At 42.8% G+C, this 25,744-nt stretch overlaps 1 long non-coding RNA gene across 1 annotated transcript; it reads left to right on the top strand.

Annotated features, from left to right (window-relative positions):
- Positions 1-3,105: 3,105 nt before the first annotated feature.
- LOC129694650 (uncharacterized) lies at positions 3,106-6,871 on the top strand. Its single transcript, XR_008723031.1, has 2 exons — positions 3,106-4,209; positions 4,292-6,871. It is a non-coding gene; the product is annotated as an uncharacterized LOC129694650 (long non-coding RNA).
- The last annotated feature ends 18,873 nt before the right edge of the window (positions 6,872-25,744 follow it).

The raw sequence follows: 25,744 nt of genomic DNA, 5'->3' as shown, positions 1-25,744 counted from the left end.
AGTGTGAAAGAGGAGAAAAATGATCTCTGATGAATTTTCTGATGTTGGGCAAAGTTACATTCCTTAATTATTGCTCGATGAAAAACTGGCAAGGTTTGCTTGATAAGCTTCTGAAACCCATATCAAACGTAAAAGCCAGGAGTTTGTAAAGTCATTTCCTGTTGCTGGCAGTATTTAGAAGATCTGCATGTAGAACTGTACATCATCTATTGGTATTCACCATGTGTATTTTATGCCTAGGTTGAGGCCATAGTTGAAGAGACAAGAACATATCAGTATGCGTGTTTGTCTATTTGTGTGATGAGAAAGGGATTGATTCACCGAGGAGGGACATTTTGTGTAGGAAGGAACTGCAGATGCTGGTTTAAACCGAAGATAGACACAAAAAGCTGGAGAAACTCAGACATTTTGTCCTGATTTGCCATTTGCAGATTGAAAACACCGCCAAGCTATACCTTGTCATATCTTGTTCAGAGATCATGACATCCCCAGAGATGAACCCATTGACTATCAATACTTTTATAACTATAATAGACACAAAGTGCTAGAGTAACTCAGCGGGTCAGGCAGCATCTCTGGAGAAAAAGAATGGGTGATAGAAACATAGAAAATAGGTGCAGGAGTAGGCCATTCGGCCCTTCGAGCCTGCACCGCCATTCAATATGATCATGGCTGATCATCCAACTCAGTATCCCGTACCTGCCTTCTCTCCATACCCCCTGATCCCCCTAGCCACAAGGGCCACATCTAACTCCCTCTTAAATATAGCCAATGAACTGGCCTCAACTACCTTCTATGGCAGAGAGTTCCAGAGATTCACCACTCTCTGTGTGAACATTTTTTCCCTCAACTTGGTCCCTTAATTTTTTCCCTTACCCTGGCACATTTTATTCTCCCCACATTGCCACCAACCTCTCCTGTAACCCAGACTCTGCATACTGCTTAACTTACCAACATGCGCATTTTTGCATGTACAACATCCCGGAGAAACCACATTATAACAGAGAGAATGTATGAATTCCACACAGACAGACCAAATTGTTCACACTGTTTAGTGTTGGAAGGAACTGCAGATGCTGGTTTAAACTGAAGATAGACACAAAATGCTGGAGTAACTCCACGGGGCAGACAGCATCTCTGGAGAGAAGGCATTTGAGTGACATTTTGGGTCAAGACCCTTCTTCAGACATTGTTTAGTTTAGTTTAGATTAGAGATACAGCGCACATGCAGGCCCTTCAGCCCACCAAGCCCGCACCAACCAGCGATCTCCACACATTAACACTATCCTACACACTAGGGACAATTTTACATTGATACCAAGCCCATTAACCTACAAACCTGTAAGACTTTGGAATGTGGGGGGAAACCGAAGATCTTGGAGAAAACCCACGCAGATCATGGGGACAATGTACAAACTCCATTCAGAGAGCACCCGTGGTCAGGATCGAACCCGGGTCCCTGGCACTGTAAGGCAGCAACTCTACCGCTGCACCACTGTGCTTCTCTAGACATGTTGTACAGTTACTATAAGACTTCCCTACATTACACTTCAATCCCATTGAAAAAAGTGTCAATATTCCATTACCCTTCCCACGGACAGACCAGAGATCAAGAATAAAACCAGGTCATTGGAACTATGAGGCTCGTGTGAACAAATGAATTTAAAATAGATATGGAATGCTCAACTGAAGAATATAAACAAGGAGGTTTTGTTGAACCTGCATAAAACATTGATTAGACCATTACATAGAAACATAGAAACATACAAATTAGGTGCAGGAGTAGGCCATTCGGCCATTCGGCCCTTCGAGCCTGCACCGCCATTCAATATGATCATGGCTGATCATCCAACTCAGTATCCCCCACAAATACCTTGTCATATCTTGTTCAGAGATCATGACATCCCCAGAGATGAACCCATTGACTATCAATACTTTTATAACTATAATAGACACCAAGTGCTAGAGTAACTCAGCGGGTCAGGCAGCATCTCTGGAGAAAAAGAATGGGTGATAGAAACATAGAAAATAGGTGCAGGAGTAGGCCATTCGGCCCTTCAAGCCTGCACCGCCATTCAATATGATCATGGCTGATCATCCAACTCAGTATCCCGTACCTGCCTTCTCTCCATACCCCCCTGATCCCCTTAGCCACAAGGGCCACATCTAACTCCCTCTTAAATATAGCAAAAATTCTATAAGATTCGTCAGACATGATTTACCTTTCGTAAATCCATGCTGACTTTGTCCAATGATTTCACCACTTTCCAAATGAGCTGCTATCCCATCTTTAATACCTTACTCTAGCAGTTTCCCCACTACCGATGTTAAACTAACTGGTCTGTAATTCCCCCATTTTCTCTCTCCCTCCCTTCTTAAAAAGTGGGGTTACGTTTGCTACCCGCCAATCCTCAGGAACTACTCCAGAATCTAAAGAGTTTTGAAAGATTATTACTAATGCATCCACTATTTCTGGAGCTACTTCCTTAAGTACTCTGAGATGCAGCCTCTCTGGCCCTGGGGATTTATCAGCCTTTAATCCATTCAATTTACCCAACACCACTTCCCGGCTAACCTAGATTTCACTCAATTCCTCCAACTCCTTTGACCCGCAGTCCCCTGCTATTTCTGGCAAATTATTTATGTCTTCCTTATTGAAGCTTTCAATTATGAGAATGGTGCCGGGGATGATTGAGTTAATGTATGAGGAGCGTCTGATGTCCCTGGGCTTGTACTCACTGAAGGATGAGGGAGAATCTGATTGAAACGTACCTAATAAAGAGAGGCCCAGATAGAGTGGATGTAGAGAGTTAGTTTCCAGTTGTGGGAAGGTCTAGGAATTAATTCATTAATAGTTTTAACTATAAATAATAGACCAGTTATTGTGCACCAAAGAACCTGTTCTTGTGCTATACTGTTCTATGTTCCATGGTGATTGTATGCAACCTAACATTCAGTCCAGTCATACACAGAATCACACTGAAAGGAGAGGAGGGGGAGTAGGTACCCACAGGGTGAAAATGAGCACACACTTGCCGTCCGATGATTGGAACCACATCACGCCCATGGAACCCTCTCATGTCAGCCTGTTCTATACCTATTAAATTGGTTTCTGGGCTAGCTTACAGCTTATATTTAGTGTCAAATTAGGCTTTCCTCAGGTTGGGGGGTGTGAGAGATAACATTGTCTCCCAAGTGAAGGAGCTGGAGAGAAACCTTTGAAGTAGAGATCAAATAACCAATGTTTATGGGGGAGGAGGTGATAGAGGAAGAGAGACATAGGTGGTCACATCTTTGTAAACAGATGGTCTATGTTTATGAGGGACCAAGTGACAAAGAAGATATACGATGTTTTTAGTATATCTTGTACCATGTAAAAAAAAGGTTTGATGTGATGCATTCTGTGGAAACCTTTTCCAGTACTTCTGACCATGACTAATGTCTGTGGAATGTGATAAGGGGACAAAAAACCTATTTAAAGCAATGTAATTCTGTTGTTCGGGGAAGAGGACTGGGGACAGTTGAGTGTCTACATTGGTCACTTAGCTGGAATCCTCGCTCCCTTCCATCGGCCGATGTTAAGTAAAGTTTTGAACTGGTCTACCAAACCGTTTGTGTGGTGTCTGTTTATTAAGAAGCGAACCTGGTTTAGTAGTTAAGATAAGTAACTTTTTCATTGGCGTAGTTATGCAGGCCTCGCTGGGACCACATCAACGGCTGACTGTGCAAGAGGTTGCGGAGGTTGCCGGGATTGGAAGGGAGATAACTGAGCTCTATCGGTCCCCTTGTAAGACCGACTCCCTAGAAACTCCCGGGAACGTCTGTGATCCTTCATCAGAGGTTGACTTGGTTCCCTGCCGAGGTTCTTAGCAACAGACAAAGGTAAGACCAGTTGGGGTTTATGTGGGGTTTTTTTTTAAAGAAGGGATTGTGTATGTATTTTTAAGACGGAATTGTGTATGTATTTTTAAGAAAGGTCTTATGTATATTGTTAAGAAGGACGTGAGTGGTTCCTCTTTCTGTCTATCTCTCTTTGTTTTCTCTTTTTCTCTCTCTACTAAGGGCTCATCGGCCTCGTTGAGACATCCGTGATTTGTCGGGTTGAGATACGGGGGTTGAGGTGTGCGTCTGGCTTATTGAGACATCCGAAGCTTTGTCGGATTGAGAAATAAGTGGCGTTGTATATTAAAGAATTAGGAAGTCTGCTAGGTTGAGAAACGGGGGTCTTGGTTAGCAAGTCGGCTTCGTTGAGACACCTGGGGCTTATTTTAAGAGTTACGAAGTCTGCTAGGTTGAGAAACGGGGGTCCCGGTTCGCGGGTCTGCTTCGTTGAGACACCTGGGGCTTATTTTAAGAGTTAAGACGTCTGCCAGGTTGAGAAACGGGGGTCTTGGTTAGCAAGTCGGCTTCGTTGAGACACTTGGGTCGTATATTAAAGAGTTAAAAAAGGTCAGCCAAATTGAGAAACTGGGGTCTCGAGTAGCGAGTCGGCCTGGTTGATATATTTGGAACAATTCGGAATTAAAAAGTCAGCCAAGTTGAGAAACTGGGGTCTCATTTAGTGAGTCGGCCTGGTTGATATATTTGGATCGATTCGGAATTAAGAAGTCTGTTTTCTCTCTCTCTCTTTCTATCTATCTATGGGGAATGCTCTGGAAACCAGTCCTATATATGTGATATTTGAATCCTAAGTATAATAAGAAATTTAGAATGTTAAGTTACAAGTTGACCAAATGGTTGGGGGATGAAGCCTGGTCAGTAGGGGGCACATGGAATGTTGAGACAATTAAATAAGCAGAGGTGTTGATATGGGAAAGGAAGACAGGAACCCACTAGAAAGCCGATTTAAAATAGACTTTAATTTACAGCAATTGAACACTAAATTCCTTCCATTTGGCCTATAAATTGATGTAAATGAGATTTAAAAATCATGTTTTATTGTGAATTATTTGTGAATATAATTTGGACACTTAGGCTATTTAAAAATGTTAATCATTTATTAAGAAATGGATAGATGTTTGGATCTAGTAATTGAAGTTTGAAATTAGCTACAATTGGGTAACTAACTAATTATATGCTTTTAATTTCAGGTCATCCAAGTAAGATTATTTTATATTTGTGTCAGAATGGTTCAATCTATGATAACTGAAAATTTCATTCAGTTCTCTTAATTTTTAAGAAGGTTATGGGCTTTTGACGGTCCATGATCACAGTTTTTTGTTATGTCCATAGAAAATCAATAGGGAACAAGATGCTAATTTCCGAGTATGAAAATGGCCATAATTTTTTTATTACTTGAGATATGAAAGTGAATTAGGTGTCAAATTAAACTTATTGTTATGCTTTATCTGATGGGATAAATTGCAGATTTGATTTTTTTTTTAAATCTCACAGTTTTGTAACATTGCTAGATAGAGTTAAGAAACAAGGATAGCACTAGGAAAGGATGGAAATTATTGCAACTAGAATGCCAGTGGGCAGAGGAACAAGAGAATAGAATTAAAAGACAGACAGGAGGTGAGAAACAGGTGATGGTTCGTAAAAAATAAACCCAGTACTGGTAAATCCTCTGGAGGAGACTTCATGTCTGGCACGACGACCCTATTTGGTAATGAAGATGAGGAGGAGTTAGATCATCTTGGGAGATGTCTACCAGTAGCAATGGCATCTTTACCTGGGACAGTTCCATCAGTAACATCCCTATAACTTGAAGTTCTGACCTTACAAAGCTCTCCAGGATTGGGAGCACGGGAATGCCTTTCTGTGTGTAATTTGTTTAAGGCATTGATGCTACCAGAACAGCTGGTCATTATTAAATGTACTGCACACACTGGTGCTGGGGACCCTATAGCAAAAGGCAATGGGTTGCTGATAGTGTATCCAAGCAAGCAGCCTGTACATCCAAATGCGTGGTGACATCTGGTAAACAGATACTAGCAAATAGAACGGTCCTGCCAAACATGAGGGAGGTATGTACATTATAGAGGGACGCCTCTTGTATATAATAATAACTATGGAAACAAGTGGGCTGTGCCATTGATTCAGCACACCCCGCTTGGACAAGTTGGTGTATAACGATACATTTTTACCCGTCTTACCCATGCTGGTAAGGAGGGAATGATAGGATAACAAAGGAAATGTGGTGGCACTGCATATTAGGAATGGCAACTTTATTCATTTGCATGGGGTTGCCGACCTGTGTAAAAAGTTACATGCTTGAGTTGTTTTACTGTTCATGTTTTAAACTATCTGTTATGTTTAAACTATTTAAATAGTTGTTATTTGAATATATTTGATTCCTTTTTAATGCCTTTGGCAACAAAAAAAAAAGCCTTCAAAATGTCATTGAGGGTGAGTCTGTAGAACACTCTGCCTGGCAATTCCTGCAGTAGGTAGGTTGTTCAACCTTGTGAGAGACTACTCAGTCTGTCCTGGGGTTCTGGTAAAAGTAAGTCTGGATGGATAACGTCTCTCGGTAGTGAGTCTCAGTTGTAGGCAAGGTCCAAGATGAACAAATTTGGTTATCTCTATGTCGAAGGTAACAGATTAAGAATGATGAGAATGACTTGGATTGGAATTGCTCCTACTTTAGCAACACGTTGTATTTGTTAAACTATTAAATAGAGGATTGATTTTGGTGATACCAGTACTATATTCAAGAACAAGTGGTTGGGAGATGTTTACACGATATGTATTGGGAATATGACAACATGTTTGAAGGGACTAACTGAGAAGTATTACATATAAGCAAAATAAGTAAAAAAGATGAGAAGGAAGGGATATTGAATGATTTTGTGTTTAAAAAAAAAAAAAAAAAAAAAAATTTAAAATCAGGAGAAAATGCAGATTTAGTTCTGTGGGCAAGGTGAGCTTGTAGGAGCATATCCGGAGAATTATGTGTCTTTAGCTCTCTGGCATTGAGGAAAATGATATATACATATGTTATTAATCACAAAGCTATCCAGGGGCTTTTGTTTGTGCTTGAGTTGAGGCTGGTAAAGGATGGGAAAGCAGTTTAAGGAGATAATGCCAAGGGCCCAGTGTTATAAATATTGCGTAGTAATTTTAGATTTATTTAGTAGGTGGAGTGAAGCTCTACCAACCACTGTTAATAAGGAAAAATGTGCACATTTTAATATCTGACAGCAATTCACTGTGTACACCACCCACAGGTATCTGGGATGGTGGAAAGAGTCAATGGGGATTGCAAAACAAAATTACCCAGGAGGTAAATCCTTTTTCTGACAAGCAACTCTGTTATAAAAAATTGGGGACTAATTGCCAGGTTATTTCCAGTCTCAGCTGATAGAATCCTTGTTATGTCCCAAACTAGGCAATTGAATCAATGTGAATTCCCAGCCTGAAAGTATATTTCGGGTTTATATATAAGTACTGATGAGGGTTGGAGTAGGATGAAGGGCTTTGGATTTCTGGCATTGTGGCTATTTCCAGGGACCTTTCTACAGATCGGAAAGGTTGTACCCCAGCAGCACAGGAACATTATCCCCACAGAGGTTTGCCAGTGCTGTTGGGAGAATTTAAACTAGCTTGGCAGGGGGATGGAAACAAAAGGAAATTTAAGAAGGAAAGTTGGAAAATAAAGATTAGACAACTGGAAAGCAAAATAAATAGGCAGTGGAAACAAAAACAAGTAGTAAATTAGGTTGGAGTATATAAAAATGAGGAAAAATAAGGCAATGTACTTAATTGCGTACGGCATTGCAATAAGGTAGATAAATTAACAGCACAAATAAAATGTAAATGCAATAGTAAAACACAAAGTGCTGGAGTAACTCAACGGGACAGGCAGCATCTGTGGAGGAAATCGATAGAGGATTTGGGCCTACTTTTCTCTAATAGAAATTGTGTAAGGAAAAATTAAATAAAGGCAAAAGAATCAACAAATTTTGTCAAGGGTTTGGCAGTACATTAAATCTCTTTGTGGACATTTTGTTGGGAATTCATCCCCTCTGCAATGTGGAAATGTAGTGTATTCATTAAGTACAACATAATTAAAAAATAGATGCAGATATGGATAAATAGAAAAAGCATGAAGTACTATCATCTACATATATAGGATCGACAAAATGAATGATCAGTTATAGGTGAAGGACAAATTTGTAGAATATATACACAATGGTTTTCAGAACTATGATGTTGAGGATCCAGCTAAGGAAAAGCTTATTGTTGAATTGAGTATTGTACACTAAGGGGATTGATTAATAGTCTTGTTTTAAAGACACTTTTAGGGAAAATTCCACATAGGATGGTGGAATTTTACATTGAGTTTGATGTGGGTTAATACAGAACTGGGCTCTCAAATCGAAATAAAAGGATTTATGAAGTTATGAGCAGTGGGATGGCTGACAAGCCACATTAGAAAGCTTGATGATGGATATGCAATGGCTATCATTCAAATAAATGATTTATATAATTCCTCTAAAGCATCAAAACCCAAGAAATGTGATTTGTTTTTGAATGCCAGGAGAAAATAAAGGAAGAGGCTTATAGTATTGCTAGGAATAGCAGTAGGCCTAAAATTGTGTGTTTTAGAACAATCAAATGAGAACTAAGAAATTAAAAAAAAAAGAAAAAGGGAAAGTAAATTACAAAGAGACGTCTTTGAAAATGAAATATTATATACTGCTGGTAAAACAATGTTTTTGTATATGTACTGCTTGTAAAACAATGTTTTTGTATGTGGAATGTGGGAAATTCGAAGCAATGAGCAAAGTTGTGTGTCACTTTTTAAGAAGTTGTCCTTTAAAATGCAAATTTACAAAGTTTATGGTGTGCTAATGTGTTGGATGATTATAGATCTTTTGAACCAAGTTTAAAAAAGACTCATCCCGATTAAAGTGTTAAATGAGATTGGAAATGTCAAAATTACAGAGAAAAGAAAATGTATTATTGATTACTGATTCTGAATGAGTTCTTTTGGAAAAGATTGTTTTGATATGATAACAGAGGTTGTCTTTTAAAATGCTAATGAAGCAAGATTACTGTTTTCAAGCAAACAAAAAGATGTTGAAGCATGTGCTTTGTGAGTGAAATGAAGGTAGATGAAAAATTGTCTTGTGACTTAAAAAAGGAGGTTTGAGGGAACTCACAATGAGGGATGAAAGGTGAGAAGATAAAGTAGATTGGGGAAGAGAACATATTTGGAGAATTGAATATTTAGGTGGGGAGAGCCTCTTCGGATATAATCGGATTAAAGAATAAATACACAGGGAAGTGTTAGGAAGGAATGGAGGATCAAAGTAGACAAAAGTGCTGGTGAAACTAAGCTGGTGAACAAGATTTACAACTTTTTATTTATTGCCCTGGAGAGTGGGGGGAAGCCACCAACAGGCCCTGTGCAATTAACTAATTATGTATGGTCGGCAATTAACCCATGTCTTGCCAGATCTACATTCCCAGGTTGGAGGAGCTTTGCTGGGAGCCATAAAAGCTATACGATGACGGGGGATGCTGGGACAAGAAGAAATTGAAACTGTATTGAAAAGAAACAACCAAGTGTTGCTAACAACATGAACTGCTGTAAAGATGAAAGATCATCATCGCTGGATACATTTGATTGACTGTGAACAGTTTGTGGAAACAAGGACGATGGGCTATTGATGCTCCTTTATTCTGGGGTGGCCCAGCCCACATGGACTGAACTTTCTTCAGAATGGCAAACTTGCGGACTAAAACACATTTAAAGGATGGTACACACCTCCTTTTAAACAAGATTGAAGTCAAACATGACAAGCACAGCAAAGATACCCTGACTACAGACAGTAAGAGGTCTGCAAAGGCCAGTTAAATCTACCTGTTTTTGCCACAACCAAGGCACTGGTGTATTTTAAGGAAACAGTATATTTGTGACAGGGCATTGTTATGTTGCAAATGCAGTGTCACACAAGAGAAGCATGAACCAGTTACACCAGCACATGGGGAATTCCAAGCGAAGCCGAATAAAGGCTGAGCAATTTTTATGATCCTTTTCCTGTCCTATGGTAGTATATTATAGTGTCACGTCCGGGGGAGGTTGGTGGCCATTTAAAATGTTTGGAGGGACTTGTGGAACGATTGTCCACTATGAATTGATTGTGTTACTAGTGTACTATTAAATTGTCTGATGAGATGCTTATGGTCTTTCGTATGTACTCAGGAAGGACTGTAGTTGTTATCAAAATTTTGATAAAAGGATGGAATGATGAAGCCGAATTTTAGTTAAAAATATTAAATTGGTTTCTGGGCTAGCTTACAGCTTATATTTAGTGTCAAATTAGGCTTTCCTCAGGTTGGGGGGTGTGAGAGATAACATTGTCTCCCAAGTGAAGGAGCTGGAGAGAAACCTTTGAAGTAGAGATCAAATAACCAATGTTTATGGGGGAGGAGGTGATAGAGGAAGAGAAACATAGGTGGTCACATCTTTGTAAACAGATGGTCTATGTTTATGAGGGACCAAGTGACAAAGAAGATATACGATGTTTTTAGTATATCTTGTACCATGTAAAAAAAAGGTTTGATGTGATGCATTCTGTGGAAACCTTTTCCAGTACTTCTGACCATGACTAATGTCTGTGGAATGTGATAAGGGGACAAAAAAACCTATTTAAAGCAATGTAATTCTGTTGTTCGGGGAAGAGGACTGGGGACAGTTGAGTGTCTACATTGGTCACTTAGCTGGAATCCTCGCTCCCTTCCATCGGCCGATGTTAAGTAAAGTTTTGAACTGGTCTACCAAACCGTTTGTGTGGTGTCTGTTTATTAAGAAGCGAACCTGGTTTAGTAGTTAAGATAAGTAACTTTTTCAGTTACGGGGAGAATGTACAAACTCCGTACAGGCAGCACCCGTAGTCGGGGTCGAACCCGAGTCTCTGGCGCTGTAAGGCAGCAACTCCACCGCTGCGCCACCGTGCCGCACTAACGCTACCCTTAACTGCACGCCCTATTTCTTCCATAAATGGGAGGGGAAAAATGATCTCTGAATATTTCTACCTGTCTTTGCAAAATGTACAAGTCTTTGGCCTTGGAAGAGAGAGTTAGGAACATGATTCAAAGTCAATTGCCTGATTACTCGATTGCACTTGCACTGTGATTGCTTTCCCCATTATAACACAGCAAGATACGATCAGTCAAATCAAACTGTAATGAGGTGCCTGGTGTAATGAGTAGCGTAGTCTCATACCAGCTGCCACAACTCATGGGACACAGTGAATCTGTGATTCAGACTCCACTAGAATACTTAATTACCTCCATTGCCAATTTACTTCAACCACTTTGCAATGTAATGCAAAGTGCAATGACGGATTTCGAGCACTGTGATCATCTGAAAAGTTCTGAGGGACTTAAATGTCGAGTTGTCTTTTTACGTTGAGATAAAGACAATTCACCAGAGGTTTTAAAAGCGGGATGTCTGATTGCTGGATTGCAGTTTCATTATAATGGCTTTCATTCTGTCTTGCTGGATTCGTTTAAATTATTGCTTTCCATAAACTCGTTAATGCCAGGCTTTATTGTATTTTGTTTGGACCCTCCACGTGGGTCACTGTGCTGATGTATTTTTCCTTTTCAGTTATTATTTAGAAACATAGAAAATAGGTGGAGGAGTAGGCCATTCGGCCCTTCGAGCCTGCACCGCCATTCAATATGATCATGGCTGATCATCCAACTCAGTATCCTGTACCTGCCTTCTCTCCATACCCCCTGATACCTTTAGCCCCATCTAACTCCCTCTTAAATATAGCCAATGAACTGGCCTCAACTACCTTCTGTGGCAGAGAATTTCAGAGATTCACCACTCTCTGTGTGAATTTTTTTTTTTCTCATCTCGGTCCAAAAAGATTTCCCCCTTATCCTTAAATTGTGATCCCTTGTTCTGGACTTCCCCACCATCGGGAACAATCTTCATGCATCTAGCCTGTCCAACCCCTTAAGAATTTGAACCATTTTTTTGGATTATGTTTGTTCAATTCATTTCTGAATGTCTCGACACACCACTTCTCAGACATGGAGTCATAGAGTCTTACAGGTTGGAAACAGACCTTTCTTCCCAACTTGGCCACCACCGGCCAACGTCCCATCTATACTAGTCCCACCTGCCTGTGTTTGGCTCATATCGCTCTAAACCTGTCCTATCCATGTACCTGTCTCAATGTTTCTTAAATGCTGTTAGAGTACCTTCCTGAACGAGCCCCTCTGGCACCTCAATCCTTACACCAACCACCCTCTGAGTAAAGAAATTTCCCCTCAGGTTCTTATTAAATCGTTTCCCCCTCACATTTAACCTATGACGGTAGACAAAAGCGCTGGAGAAACTCAGCGGGTGCAGCAGCATCTATGGAGCGAAGGAAATAGGCAACGTTTCCGGCCGAAACCCTTCTTCAGACCCTTCTTCACATTAAACCTATGACCTTTGGTTCTCGATTCACCTACTCTGGGCAAGAGCCTCTGTGCTTCTACCCGATCTATCCCTCTCATGATTTTTTACACCTCTATAAGATCGCCCCCTCATCCTCCTTTGCTCCAAGGAATAGAGTCCTCGCCTGCTCAATTTCTCCCTGTAACTCAGACCCTTGAGTCCTGGCAACATCTTTAAAGGAAGGAACAGAGAGAGCAAGCTGATCTGACTCATGGAAATTAATTACTGCAGCATTCAACCACTCGTGAATTAGCACAATACTTGTTACCAACACATGTGTCGGTCCATATCACTCATACATATAAGTCCCGCACTGACACTTTGTAAGTGCTCGGCCTAATTACATGGCCTGGTCACAACACCAGATCTTTTTACAGTGAGTTTTAAAACTGCTTTGGAAACCAGGGCTGGACCTTGGTTAGATTTTGACCTAGCAATAGTAATCTCTGTGCTTAGAATCATAGCTTGGTAAACACAGAAGCAGGCCATTCGGCCCATCATGTCCATGTCCCCACCCTTTTTGCCAATCTTCACCAGTCCATTTAACCATATAACAATTACAGCACGGAAACAGGCCATCTCGGCCCTACAAGTCCGTGCCGAACAACTTTTTTTTCCCCTTAGTCCCACCTGCCTGCACTCATACCATAACCCTCCATTCCCTTCTCATCCATATGCCTATCCAATTTATTTTTAAATGATACCAATGAACCTGCCTCCACCACTTCCACTGGAAGCTCATTCCACACCGCTACCACTCTCTGAGTAAAGAAGTTCCCCCTCATGTTACCCCTAAACTTCTGTCCCTTAATTCTGAAGTCATGTCCTCTTGTTTGAATCCTCCCTATTCTCAAAGGGAAAAGCTTGTCCACATCAACTCTGTCTATCCCTCTCATCATTTTAAAGACCTCTATCAAGTCCCCCCTCAACCTCCTGCGCTCCAGAGAATAAAGACCTAACTTATTCAACCTATCTCTGTAACTTAGTTGTTGAAACCCAGGCAACATTCTAGTAAATCTCCTCTGTACTCTCTCTATTTTGTTGACATCCTTCCTATAATTGGGCGACCAAAATTGTGCACCATACTCCAGATTTGGTCTCACCAATGCCTTGTACAATTTTAACATTACCAGCGTTAGGGCCATATCCTTCTACATTTTGCCTATTCAGGTTCCTGTCTAATAAATATCTTGTAAACATGGTGAATGCATGTGATTACTCAATGTCCTCTGGCAGCAAGTTCCAGTTTCTGCCCTCTTTCTGTGCGGAAAAACTACCATTCATATCCGCTTTACAACCACTTCCTCTCACCTTAAATCTACAGTCATTTATTTGTGGTAATTCCAGAAGAAGATGCCTAAGGTTCCTGACTATCAATCCGATTTAGAGTTTAGAGATATACAGCATCTTCTGCTTTTACGTCAAATTTCCGTTATCTGCAGTTCAAAAAAATATCTTGATTTTACCATAGAACATTTTGTCTTGTAAATGTGCTCTCAAACTCTTCAATGACTAACTCTTTTGTTTCTAATCATATATTTGGTCTTTGATGCCATCTCCTGTTTCCTTCTTCCATTAAAATAGATATGATTACTCTCTAGCATGAAATGGACCAGTGGTAAAAAGTGTTTCCGGGGTTACGTCTGTGTCTGGGTGTCATTAGAGAGGGGAATATATGCTGTCCACGGGCACCCTGGGGTATATCTGGGACTGCTGCGCATCAGGGGGGTGGAATGTATCCTTCACAAGAAATGTAATATAGTTATTTAATAATCAGTATTTCGGAATATTTATTTTACTTTGTTTACACCAGCGATCCCCAAACATTAACACTATCCTACACACACTTTTTTTTTTCCTTCCTCCCACAATATGTAATATATAAAATAATATGTGATTCTGTTCTATTCTGTTTGTGGTTTGTTTGTTTGGTTTTTGCACAAAGTCCGTGAGGATTGCCACTTTTCATTTCACTGCACATCTCGTATCAATCAATCAATCAATCAATCAATCAATCAATCAACCAACCTTTATTGTCATCTTGCAAGCAACAGTCGTACAGTACAAAATGAAAATACGTTTCCCAGGGAATAGCGGAGCATCGCACATGAAATTTAAAACGTTTCACACATAATAACACTAAAAACAATCCAGTCCCTGATGGAACAGTATAAATAAATAGTTAAAAGCAGGTAAAACACAACGTTAAAATACAATAAACCAATCATAAAAATGTCCGGGGCAGCTGATTTGAGTGGCCAGTGCCAGTTATTAAAGTGTCCGTGCCAGCTGCAGAGTCAAGTGACTGTGAGTACAGAGTGACTGTTTAGCAGCCTCATAGCCTGTGGTAGGAAGCTGTTTAGCAGTCTTGTAGTCCGGGCTTTGATGCTTCGATATCTCTTGCCTGATGGCAGGAGATCCAGGTGTATGTGGAGGGGGTGCAGTTTGTCCTTAGCAATTCTCTGAGCTTTTTTCAGACAGCGGCTCTGGAACAGTTCTTGTACCGAGGGTAGGGAGACGCCAATGATCCTCTCTGCTCCCCTCACTACCCTCTGCAGAGCCTTCCTGTCCGAGTTGCAGGTGGAGTACCACGTATTTATGCAGTACGTGTATGTGACGAATAAACTTGACTTGACTTGACTAACGAGGGACAATTTACACATACAGCAAGCCAATTAACCTACAAACCTGTACGCCTTTAGAGTGTGGGAGGAAACCGAAGATCTCGGAGAAAACCCACGCAGGTCACGGGGAGAACGTACAAACTCCGTGCAGACAGCACCCGTAGTCAGGATCGAACCCGGGTCTCCGGCGCTGCGAGCGCTATTAGGCAGCAACTTACCGCTGTGCCAACATGGGTTTGTTTGTATTGTTTTGTATTGTGCATATTACAGTATGTTTGTAAATAATTTACTCCATTTATTTTTGGTTAAAAAAAAGTGAAGGGGACAACCGGTATCCGTTATGAATTAGGCACGTGTTAGTACGTCTGACCTGCGTCGGTTTGCATGGAGGTCTGGTGACAAAAATTGAGTTAACTGGGCCTTTTATATCACAATTGTAATATACGTGAGAGATTCCTTTCAAAAGAAAATCAGTACGGTAGATAATACTGCAGTACTCACTGTGCTTGTGCCATATTTTACAGTGCGTGCCGTTCAGCTCATCATTTGTTGCATCCTGTGGCTCTGGTAACATCCGTTGCTTATTGCGTCTCCGTTCAGTGAAAGCAGCAGCCGTACAGTGATAGCACAGTACTTGTGTCATTATGACCATGTGTTTGCTGATCGTACTCGTAATGGCCAAGGAAGCACACCAACGCCTCTGCTTCCTTAGAAGGTGTAGGAAGGTCAGCATGTCCCCAACAACTCTCACCAACTTCTGTAAAGGCTCCGTAGAAAGCATTTTATCGGGATGCATCATGGCATGGTTTTCGAACAGCTCCATCCAAGACCGCAAAAAATTGCAGAGACTTGTGGACACAGCCCAGACCATCACACAAACCAACCTCAATGCATTCTAGTGCATTTCAATCAAGACTGATAAAAAAGACCAATAATGGGTGTGTCCCACATACTCAACTTTTTCAGCGACTGCTGGCACCCGTCATAGGTCGCCGAATATCCTCAACATGTTGAAAATTGACTCTTTGGGTGACTTGGAGACTACTCACGACCATACAGACGACACCCTGGCGACATGTCACGGGATGAAGCCTGTATGGTAGTGAGTAGTCGGCCAAAGAGTCGTACCTTGTTCTGGTCGCTGCTGGATTTTCAACATGTTGAGAATTTTCGGAGATCTGCTGCGACTATTAAGGGTGTCAGCAAGTCGCCGAAAAAGATCGCATAAGTGGGACAGGCCTATTACTAAAACTGGAGAAGTGGAGTGATTGAAAGTGACTGAGAGAAGGAGAATGTGAGAGTGAGTGAGTGTGTGAGAGAGAGAGAGAGAGAGAGAGAGAGAGAGAGAGAAAGAGAGAGAGAGAGAGAGAGAGAGAGAGGAAAACTAGTTCTGCCTTTTGTAGGAATGTATGTTTATGCATACAATGGAGATTTGAATTTAATAGTGAGATTAAACGAGTACTTACCAGTACGAAGTTTGATCTGTATTTTATGAGGAGTTACGATGAGGGATTACGTGAAGAACCCACCCAGCGCGCAGGCGCGGCATACTTCCAAGCAGCGGTGTGGAATCACAGATAGACACAAATTGAAGTAAAGATAGTAAAGATTAATGAGACATCAGGCCGAGTTTGATCTATACAATGAGGGTGGGAGCGGAGGGCACGTAATCCCTCATCGTAACTCCTCATAAAATACAGATCAAACTTCGTACTGGTAAGTACTCGTTTAATCTCACTATTTTACTTCGGAGTCACGTGAGTGACTACGTGAAGACTTCAAAGGTCTGTGATTTCAAACCGTGTAACAGTTATATCACTCACTGCCGAAAGATCATCGAGGGAGGAAGTGGTATCTAAAGACCAACGAATTTGTTAGTTTTAAAAAACAAATGTTTATTAACAACAACAAAAAATAGCTCCCCTGGGCTTTAAATTATAAATTTGCGGTTTCTAAAATTCTCTCCGCAAAGACGTCCTTCTCCATCAGCGGTTTGTGGTAGAATTTTTGGAATGTCGATTCCCTTGACCATCCCGCTGCACTAAGGATGTGGTCTAGGGGAACCTGCATCCGATCCGCCGCTGACGTGGACGCTGCCCTGGTTGAATGGGATTTAAAAACATCCGTGTTAATCCCTGCCGTATTAAGGAGCTGTTTCAACCATCTGGATATTGTCTGGCTGGTAACCCGTCGAAAAGGCTTTTTATGGCTGACCCATAAGGCTTTCTCTCTCCCTCTAAGAGTTTGGGTTGTGTCTATGTAATCATAAAGGTGGGTCACCACACACAGCCTAGGTTCTGGAGGGTAGGCCCGGAAGATCAACGGGGAGTTGGATATACCTGGCCTGCTCTGTTTAACCAACCCCGGCATGGTAAAAGTAATGGAATCTGGGGTGGTGACCATGTGGTCCAGACTTAACTGATGCAGCGACTGAACCCTCTGAGCAGAGACAAGCGCCATGAGCATGAGGGTCTTGTAAGTGGACTGTTCCAGGCTCAGGGATCCCACCGGAGGCCAACCTCGAAGGTGTGACAATACTACACTAACATCCCACACATGGGTGTATCTAGGTGTAGGGGGTTTGGTGTTATAAATCCCTTTAAGGAGTTTGATAACCAGAGGGTGGGATCCAATACTATGCTGTCCTGTGGGCATAAGGTATGCGGACAGGGCGCTCCGAGCTGCATTGATGGCACTGTAGCTCATCTTTTGGTCATGGTGCAGGTGGGCCAGGAACTCCAGCACATCCGTGATCGAAGCCGTCTTGTAAGATGTCCCTGCTTTCAGGCAGTACTGTTCCCATTTCCTGATGTAGGTCAGGTACTGTTTCTTGGTGGAAACTCGCAGGGATGCCGACATGGTGGTGATTGTTCTCTCTGATAACCCCAATCCCTGGTAAGGTCTGTTCAGAATCTGGAAACCAGGAGGTTCAATTTTTGATGGCATGGCTGACTTATGCCAGTTACCGGGTGAGTCAATAATTGGGGCTGGTTGTGAAGGACCATAGGTGTCTCTACCACCATGTCGTGGAAAATTGGGAACCATGGTTGGGTAGGCCAGTCGGGTACGACCAGAATGCCTGAGGCTGAGTCAGCTTGAATTTTCTGGAGTACCCGACTGATGAGGCAGAAGGGAGGGAAAGCATAGAAAAATAAATTTCCCCAATCCAGCGTGAAGGCATCTACCGCTGCTGCCTCTGGGTCTGGTTCCCAAGCCACATACATGGGTAGTTGGTGATTTAGTCTAGACGCAAACAAATCTATATCTGGCGTACCATATTGCTTCACAATTCTAGCAAATAGTTTCGGGTCCAACATCCATTCGATGTTGTCGTTGAATTTTCGTGACCTGGTGTCCGCCACTGAATTTAGCTTGCCTGGTAAATAGGCAGCTGATAGCCAAATATGTCTCTTGACACACCATTGCCAGATTATAGTAGTCAATTTGTCGCATGATACTGATTTTATGCCACCCATGTGCTGGATGTAAGATACCGCCGTTGTGTTATCAATCATAATCCTAACATGCACATGCCGCATATCAGATGCATATGCTTTTAGCCCATAAAAGGCGGCGAGCATCTCCAAGAAGTTAATGCCCAGTGTTTGTAGTAGCGATGCCTCTGAGTTAGTCCATCTGCCACCTGTGCTGTCTATAGAGTTAGTAGCTCCCCAGCCTAAAGCACTGGCATCCGTTGTAATGGTTATGTTAGGATTGGCGACGGCGATAGGACTGTGACTGTGCCAAATGTTATCCACCCACCACTGAAGTTCTGATCTGGCTTCAGCGGGTAACTCCATTTTACGGTCATAATGCCCCCTATTAAGACGTAATGCATGTGTCCTTGCTCTTTGCAAATTTTGATAATGCAAGGGCCCATATTGGGCAGCCGGGAATGCTGCTACTATAGTACCTATGACTCTGGCTACGTGCCGTATCCTTGGTTGCGGTATTGCAATTAAATGGTTACAGGCTTCTGTAAGTGTAACTTTTTTGTCTCTGGGCAGAGTGACAGTCATATGGATAGTGTCAATAGTGAAGCCTAGGTAATCCATGTTAGTAGTAGGCTCCAATATTGATTTATCTGGGTGTAGAATGAATCCCAAAGTTTCAAGGAGTTGTTTAGTGGCTAAAACTCCTGCGACAGCTAGTTCCCTTGTTCTCCCTAATATGAGAACATCGTCCAGATAGGCCACGACTAAATGTTTTTGTTCTCTCAATTTTTTCATGGCCACTTTAAGAATTTTTGTAAATAATCTGGGAGCTGTCGTTAAACCATTGGGCAATGCTCTATACTGCCATAGCTGGCCCATCCAGATAAATTTCAGATATTTGTAATAATCCTTATGAATGGGTACTAAATAGTAAGCATCCTTGATGTCTATGCTTGCCATGTAGTATCCCTTGGAGATCAGTTGTCTGGCAGTGACAAATGTCTCCATTTTGAAATGTTGATACTCAACCGACTGATTAAGTGACGTCAAATCAATAATAATACGACATCCACTATCTTTCTTGGATTTGAGAAAAATATTCGATACAAATTCCTGCGGCTCGTGTGTGGTCATTTCTATGATGCCTTTAGCCACGAGCCTGTCTAGTTCAGCTTGTCCTTCTACCTTCTCTAATTCTGAGGGAAGGAATACCCTTTGGGGCATGTGCTGAACTGGCGGTTCTATGCCTGGTTTGAATTCAATTTTGTATCCACTGATACTGTTGAGTATAAACTTGTTGTTAGTAAGGGAGCACCAAACATGCTTGAAGAACCTCAAACGCCCTCCTGTTAACACAACACCCTTTGTCTGTGCATATTGGCAGGAACCAGACCCACCTACCTCCATGTTTATTTGTGGGGGCGTTTCCGATGGGTTTGGCCCGAGGGTGTCCGTGTTGGTGCTGCGGTGGGGCGGCGCATCTTCCCACGGCTCCGCCCTGGGCCCCTCTCTAAAAAAGAGCTCTGGGGGTAGTGGGAGGCGGTCACCAGGCTTTCACCAGCTCGGTACCTACTGGTGGATGCCGAGGCGTGCTGCCAACTGGGTGTCTTCACCCTGCTCGGTCCTGGCGCTGCCCTCATGAGGCCTACAGGTTTGGCCGCCTCTTCCAATTCTTTGAGTTTCTTGGCCAAGTCTGCTCCAAATAGCAGCGCCTCCCGTTCCGGCGCTGGAGCTTTGCAGAGGCCCGCGTATTTGGGATTGAGGGCAGGCCTGATGTTATCCCGCCGTAGGCTGTTGAGCTCGTACGTAGTGTTGCACATCAACGCCAGCGCATCCTGCTGGGGTATGGAGAGCTCTTCGTTACCGATGGACCGAGCAAAGGCGGTGATGGCTGCAGTGTGGAGCTTCAGGACCCGCTGCATTTTACCTCCTGAGTCCTGATCTGCTGCCCCAGCTGGTTCCATATTTGCCCGTTGACAGTTTTCACCCGCAGCGCCTCGCAATTTTCTGGCGCTGTATAGGTGTCAAGGGCCTGCTGAACGACCTTCTCCTGCAGCGGCTTGTTGGAAAGCCTATTGATACTGGCCGCCATTCTAGGTGGTAGTACCATCCCGGTCGTTGGGGGCGCTGCGTACCGACCGACTACACCCAGTAGCTCTTCTTCCAGCTCGCCCGGCATACTTATGTTGTCGTCCGCCTGCCCTTGGGATAGGCCAGCCCAGTCCTGGCCTCCCTTACTGCCCTCGAACAGAGAGGGTACAGAAGGGTGTGGCGATGGTATGGAGGAGGCCAAAGCCCGTCCTCCTTGGAGATGCCTAGCCTGCATCTCCTCATTGATCATCTGCTCCAGGAGCTGCCTCATGCAGCTGATGCGGGCGTCTCCCCGTTTCGCCGGTGGAGAGCGTTCCCGTTCCTCCGACGAGTCGGAGGACACCGGCCGGTCAGTTTTGCGGGTTGCCTTCCTCCCTGTGCGGGGCGTCGAAATCGGCGGCACAGGGAGCGGCTCGGTGTCGGGTGAGCGGGAGCGTTGAAATAGCTCCTCCGCTACTGGTGGCTGCCGCCCAGATATAGACCCCTCCTCGGGTGGAGTTGGGCAGGCAGTCCTTCTAGCTGGTCGCTTTCGGGTGGCCATAATTTTCTCACCGTTGAGCGACTCTGTAACACAAAAAGGCACTTACCTGAGGTCTTGTCTTTATGCTGCCGCTGGAGAGCCTGGCTCCAGCTGCTGCCGCTGTTGCACTGCTGACGTAATGCCGCGCCTGCGCGCTGGGTGGGTTCTTCACGTAGTCACTCACGTGACTCCGAAGTAAAATTATATTATTGTAGCTTGATCATACATACAGTTCATAAGCTGGGTGTTCATAACCCTAGATTGGCCTAATTACTTTATATGCTTCAGTGCAATTTCTTTATTGATATTTACCACTCAGAAGTGTATTGGATGTTTCTTTATTTCAAGGAAGTTACATAAAATTACAGCTCTGTCATTGGGAAGTGTGGATGGTTGGCCAAGTTATGTGGTGGACAGTTAGTGGCAGTGGATATGATATTATTAGGAAAATTTGATGCATTAGCGGCATCTTCTTCTTATCGAGTCCACACACAAGATTAGTTGTTCAGCCAGAGCTGAACACACTGCTCGGCATCTGCACAATGGTGCCTGTCTTGTCGCTTCTTGTGCGTGGTGGTGGAAAGATTGGTGGAAACAGGGCCGCGACGTGAACGCTCTTTCCTTGACCCCATAAACTTCATAGTAACGTGATAATATCCGTGCTTTAAAGTCAATCAATCTAATTTCCAAATGGAGTGCATGACACAGCCAGTACATTGTTAGTACAAGCAAATAGAAACATAGAAATTAGGTGCAGGAGTAGGCCATTCGGCCCTTCGAGCCTGCACCACCATTCAATATGATCATGGCTGATCATCCAACTCAGTATCCCGTACCTGCCTTCTCCCCATACCCTCTGATCCCCTTGGCCACAATGGCCACATCTAACTCCCTCTTAAATATAGCCAATGAACTGGCCTCAACTACCCTCTGTGGCAGAGAGTTCCAGAGATTCACCACTCTCTGTGTGAAAAAAGTTCTCCTCGTCTCGGTTTTAAAGGATTTCCCCCTTATCCTTAAGCTGTGACCCCTTGTCCTGGACTTCCCCCAACATCGGGAACAATCTTCCTGCATCTAGCCTGTCCAACCCCTTAAGAATTTTGTAAGTTTCTATAAGATCCCCTCTCAATCTCCTAAATTCTAGAGAGTATAAACCAAGTCTATCCAGTCTTTCTTCATAAGACAGTCCAGGCATCCCAGGAATCAGTCTGGTGAACCTTCTCTGCACTCCCTCAATGGCAATAATGTCCTTCCTCAGATTTGGAGACCAAAACTGCACGCAATACTCCAGGTGTGGTCTCACCAAGACCCTATACAACTGCAGTAGAACCTCCCTGCTCCTATACTCAAATCCTCTTGCTATGAAAGCCAACATGCCATTCGCTTTCTTTACTGCCTGCTGCACCTGCATGCCTACCTTCAATGACTGGTGTACCATGACACCCAGGTCTCGCTGCATCTCCCCTTTCCCAATCGGCCACCGTTTAGATAATAATCTGCTTTCCCGTTTTTGCCACCAAAATGGATAACCTCACATTCATCCACATTAAACTGCATCTGCCAAACATTTGCCCACTCACCCAGCCTATCCAAGTCACCTTGCAGTCTCCTAGCATCCTCCTCACACCTAACACTGTCCCCCAGCTTAGTGTCATCCGCAAACTTGGAGATATTGCCTTCAATTCCCTCATCCAGATCATTAATATATATTGTAAATAGCTGGGGTCCCAGTACTGAGCCTTGCGGTACCCCACTAGTCACTGCCTGCCATTTACCCGTTTACTCCTACTCTTTGCTTCCTGTTTGCCAGCCAGTTCTCTATCCACATCAATACTGAACCCCCAATGCCATGTGCTTTAAGTTTGTATACTAATCTCTTATGTGGGACCTTGTCGAAAGCCTTCTGGAAGTCCAGATACACCACATCCACTGGTTCTCCCCCTATCCACGCTACTAGTTACATCCTCGAAAAATTCTATGAGATTCGTCAGACATGATTTACCTTTCGTAAATCCATGCTGACTTTGTCCAATGATTTCGCCACTTTCCAAATGTGCTGCTATCCCATCTTTAATAACTGACTCTAGCAGTTTCCCCACTACCGATGTTAGGCTAACTGGTCTGTAATTCCCCGTTTTCTCTCTCCCTCCCTTCTTAAAAAGTGAGGTTACGTTTGCTACCCGCCAATCCTCTGGAACTACTCCAGAATCTAAAGAGTTTTGAAAGATTATTACTAATGCATCCACTATTTCTGGAGCTACTTCCTTAAGTACTCTGGGATGCAGCCTATCTGGCCCTGGGGATCTGGCCCTGGGGCCCCCACAAGGGCCACATCTAACTCCCTCTTAAATATAGCCAATGAACTGGCCTCGACTACCCTCTGCGGCAGAGAGTTCCAGAGATTCATCACTCTCTGTGTGAAAAAAGTTCTTCTCATCTCGGTTTTAAAGGATTTCCCCCTTATCCTTAAGCTGTGACCCCTTGTCCTGGACTTCCCCAACATCGGCAGCAATCTTCCTGCATCTAGCCTGTCCAACCCCTTAAGAATTTTGTAAGTTTCTATAAGATCCCCTCTCAATCTCCTAATGAGGTTGGATTTCAGTTCCATATGTGTGAGGCCAAATCTTGTGTTACCTAGAGTAGAGGAGATTAAGGAGTGACCTACTTGGCAGCTTAAATTGACTGAAGCAGTTGCCAGGGTAGATAGTGGCAAACTATTCTCTTCAGTGCTGCCCTGTGCAAAAGGCATCATCTTAAGTTTAGAGGCTAGACGCAGGCCGAGTAGATATCAAAAATGCATTATTTTTCACAAAGTCAATTACATATTTGGAATGGAAGACTTTAGACTGAAGAAGGGTCTCAACCCGATACATCACCCGTTCCTTCTCTCCAGAGATGCTGCCTGGGTTACACCAGCATTTTGTGTATATCTTCGGTTTAAACTAGCGTCTGCAGTTCCTTCCTACATATTTGGAATCCTCTCTCCCTCCCACACGCACTCCTCCCCAAAACCTGTTTAGGCTGGAAGGTCAATTAAATATTTTGCAACTACAATTTTGGGTTTTCGTTGGCATAGTATTACAAAATCATTGAAGGTAGTTGGATTTAAAATACAGATAACTCGTGATCTGATTAATAAGCAGAACCAGTTTGATGAGTCGAATGGCTTCTTCCATCTCTGTCGCATTGAAGGAAATAAATTGTCAATTAAAATCATTGCTAAATAAAATTAATAACAGATTTCAGAGTATGCATAGATTTATGAAAGGACAAATAAAGAAATTGGAATTACAAATTCACTTCACGTTTTGAAGTTAAATATACTACTTTGAAAGATGCAAATCTTTTTCTTTGCAATTGGAACGGAATGCCTGCTGAGGATAAGAGATATTCAGAATATGTGTTATTTTTTCACTGATTTGGACACAACCTTTTCTCCGCTACATTATTGCTAAAAGGCAGTCCGACACGCAGATACGGGCTATTTTTACTTAATTCTGATAAAGTTGGATTCTCAACCTTTTCCTAACTGTTATTGTCCATTAGACATGTCCAATATGTTCGATTTTCCTCGTCCATTCAGAACTGATGAGATTGATTTGCTGGTCTGGTTCTCATTCAGATGATAGGTCATCAATCCGAAATGATAACTGTTCCTCTCTCCACAGATACTGTCTGACCTGCTGGCTATTTTCAGCATTCACTGTTTTCACCGGTCTGACGTATATTCTGTAATAGAAATAATTCCAACAATATGTGTTGCTTAGTTTTCCATATTTTCTTGTCATCAATTGATTTTATCCCACTGTCTTAGCACTGAAGCAATACATCTCTGTAATTCCCTTCCCCCCTCTTTGATCCCTTTGACTAACTAGTAATGTTACCATGGAGTCCAAATAATAATAAATAAATAAATAGTAGAGAGAGTACAGAGGAGATTTACTAGAATGTTGTCTGGGTTTCAGCAACTAAGTTACAGAGAAAGGTTGAACAAGTTAGGTCTTTATTCTTTGGAGCGCAGAAGGTTAAGGGGGGACTTGATAGAGGTCTTTAAAATGATGAGAGGGATAGACAGAGTTGACGTGGATAAGCTTTTCCCACTGAGAGTAGGGAAGATTCAAACAAGGGGACATGACTTGAGAATTAAGGGACAGAAGTTTAGGGGTTACATGAGGGGGAACTTCTTTACTCAGAGAGTGGTAGCTGTGTGGAATGAGCTTCCAGTGGAGGTGGTGGAGGCAGGTTCGATTTTATCATTTAAAAATAAATTGGGTAGTTATATGGACGGGAAAGGAATGGTCTGGAGGGTTATGGTCTGAGTGCAGGCAGATGGGACTAGGGGAGAATACATGTTTGGCACGGACTAGAAGGGCCGAGATGGCCTGTTTCCGTGCTGTAATTGTTATATGGTTATATTTATATGGTTATAACTTTAGGCTGTGCACACCATACGCAAGAAGAAGAAGAAGTGGTGTGCCACAGTCATCATTGTTCCAGTCGCTAGTTGAATATTGTACAGGGATCTCAACAGATGCATTGTGATGAGCTCATCAGGTATCTGTGCATGTGAGCAACATTTATTTTTGCGTAATTCACACTTTTGAAAACACTGCATTGCAAGCAAAATAATAATTGGTGCTTTAGCAAATTCACAAAGAGAAAT

Source organism: Leucoraja erinacea, unplaced genomic scaffold (assembly GCF_028641065.1).
Source record: "Leucoraja erinacea ecotype New England unplaced genomic scaffold, Leri_hhj_1 Leri_746S, whole genome shotgun sequence".
Taxonomy (NCBI): Eukaryota; Metazoa; Chordata; class Chondrichthyes; order Rajiformes; family Rajidae; genus Leucoraja; species Leucoraja erinaceus.
This window is presented reverse-complemented; position numbering and strand designations above follow the sequence as displayed.